The following is a 2,575-nucleotide window of genomic DNA, read 5'->3' as shown; positions in this document are numbered from 1 at the left end:
TTTTTTTTTTTTTTTTTTTTAATATTTATTTTTTGGTTCTCGGCAGACACAACATCTTTGTTTGTATGTGGTGTTGAGGATGGAACCCGGGCCGCACGCATGCCAGGCGAGCGCGCTACCACTCGAGCCACATCCCCAGCCCCTATAATTCCTTTTATATATCTGTTTTAAAGATAAATTTGATTAAAGTACATTAGTGTATTAAAGTGTTTTAAACTTCTGGTCAACCTTGCATTTTTCTCATTGGAATTTAAGACCATTTCTTCATCTGTATGTTAGAGTAATTTGGTTTTCAAACTTTTGGACTCAGAATAATTAATATATTGCATGTTTCAGAAACTTGCTGCTGAGTTTAGGTTTTCCTCAAGAATATAAAGGCATTCAGAACTATTTAATTCAAGAATAGTGTTTCTTATCATATTTTCATGATTTTTTTTTTCTAAAAAGTAATTTAATTAAATTTGATTTTTAATTAAAATGTTAAAACTTAAAAGATGGAATATAATTTTCCTTATCCATTATATGGTGTTTGATATATGTCTTGCTAAATATTATAGTATAAATCTTTAATACTTAGAAGAGCTGAGCAGATCACATAAATATTAGGTTTGTATTGACAGTGTACAGAGTGTATTCTGTGGGCTTAAAGAAGCAGCTGCTCTTATGTTTCAGATGATTGTCGTGACACAGTGACATGGATACAGTGGTGTCACACCTTTTGATTTTTCAGGAAATCTAGAATTAAAAATTAATACTTTAAAATGTCAAATTAAAACATTTACTTATATGTGGGTCACATAAAATCAGTTTTCAGGCTTATACATGAACTTTGTTAGAAAGGTAATCATTCAACATGTCTTTATTCTGATGTGTGTATCTAGAATTATTTCCTCCTTAATATCTGCCATCATATATTTAAGGTTAAAAGGTTATAGCTCAGTGGTAGAGCACTTGCCTAGCATGTGTGAGGCACTGGGTTTGGTCCTCAGCACCACATAAAAAAATGAAAGTAAATAAAATAAAGGTGTCCGTCTATAACTGAAAGTATTTAAAAAAGTAATCAATTTTAAAAAACATACTTGTTTTTATTACAATATTATAAGTAATAGAGAATTTGAGCTGCTTTGAGCACAATAAAAAGAATTCATAGGTTCATTTATCTGAAAGTCCAAAGGTAGGGTAAGAAGAACTGTAACTCAATCATATTAAAGACTCAGTTTCTTTCTGTTTCTGTTTTGCTTTGTATGATATTAGCTTTAGTCTGTTGCTATTCCACTCAAGGTTGTAGTATGACTGCCAGTAGTTTTTGGGACCACATGTATTGTTCACATCCCTTGGAGGAGAGAGCCTCTCTTGTCCTAATGTTCTAAAGTAATTGGACTGCTCTCCAATGATTATTACTACTGAAAAGTGCTGACTGGCCTAAAGTAGTGTGTTTTATATATATATATTTTCAATAACTTTTAGTAAATTTATGGGGTTTTATAGCCATCATCCCAGTCTTATTTTTCTTTTTACAACCTAATTTTGTAATATTTACATTCTGTGTTCCAGACACTTTACAATTTTATCCCTTTCCTTTAGGCCTATGATCCATTTTGAGTTCATTTTGTATGGTGTGAGTAAGAGAAGGGTCTAAATTAATCTTTTTGTATATGGTTATATGATTGTCCCAGGCCATTTGTTGAAAGCTTATTCTTTCCTCATTGAATTGCCTGGTACCTTTGTTAAAAATAATTGACTATAAATGTAAAGATTTATCTGGACTCTTTGTTTTTACAGACTTGAGGATCAATCCCAGGGCCTTGCATATGCTAATCAAATGCTTTACCACTGAACTTCATCCTTAACCTTGGACTCAATTCTTTTCCATTGATTTATGTGTCTGTATCCCTACTCTCCCTGCACCTCCATACTGGCCATAGAACCCTGCATATGCTAGGCAAGTGCTCTACCATTGAGCAGCACCCTCAGTTGTTTTTATACCAGTACAAACTGTTGATTACTGTAGTAAGTTTTGAAATAGGGAGTGTATATTCCCTTCCTTGATTCTTCTTTTTCCAGATTGTTCTTTTTAATTCTAGGTGCTTTGCATGTCCGCTTGAATTTGATAGCGAGTGTTGAATTTGTAGATCACTTTGGGGAATATTGACTCTTCCAGTCTATAAGCACAGGATGTTTCCCCTTCTTTGTAGATTTTTCCTTCATTCTTTCAGAAATTTTTAAGTAAACTTCTTTTTTGTTATTAAAATGCTTTTGTAGGTATATTTGTGCATTGAAATTTCCAAAAGAGGAAAAAATGGTTCACTGTGGACATTTGTATAGATCATGAATAGGTATTGTTAGATTATTCATTAATGTTGATAAATAAGAGAAATTTGGATGATTTGGTGAAATTTTAAAACTTTGTAGTTTTCTAGAACTGATAATTGTTAGAATTGATAATTTAGGCCTCTTCAGTTTTATAGCCTTGTTCCATTAGAATTGCTTTTTTTTTTAAATTGAGAAATCATTTGGAAATTGAAAAAACGGAAATTAAGTAAGCTTTTTTTTTGTTCTTATACTCTCTCTCTCT

General features: G+C 31.9%; 1 long non-coding RNA gene across 1 annotated transcript in view; it reads left to right on the top strand.

Moving 5' to 3' along the window:
* Window positions 1-1,185, top strand: part of LOC125619762 — a 16,912-nt gene extending 15,727 nt beyond the window's left edge. The window contains exon 3 of the long non-coding RNA XR_007351346.1: window positions 1,175-1,185. This is a non-coding gene — a long non-coding RNA (uncharacterized LOC125619762). The remainder of the gene's footprint in view (window positions 1-1,174) is intronic.
* The last annotated feature ends 1,390 nt before the right edge of the window (window positions 1,186-2,575 follow it).

The sequence above is a fragment of the Marmota marmota genome, unplaced genomic scaffold, assembly GCF_001458135.2.
Source record: "Marmota marmota marmota unplaced genomic scaffold, marMar, whole genome shotgun sequence".
NCBI classification, from domain to species: Eukaryota; Metazoa; Chordata; class Mammalia; order Rodentia; family Sciuridae; genus Marmota; species Marmota marmota.
Note: the sequence above shows the minus strand (reverse complement) of the source record. Positions and strands in the feature narration are given on the sequence as shown.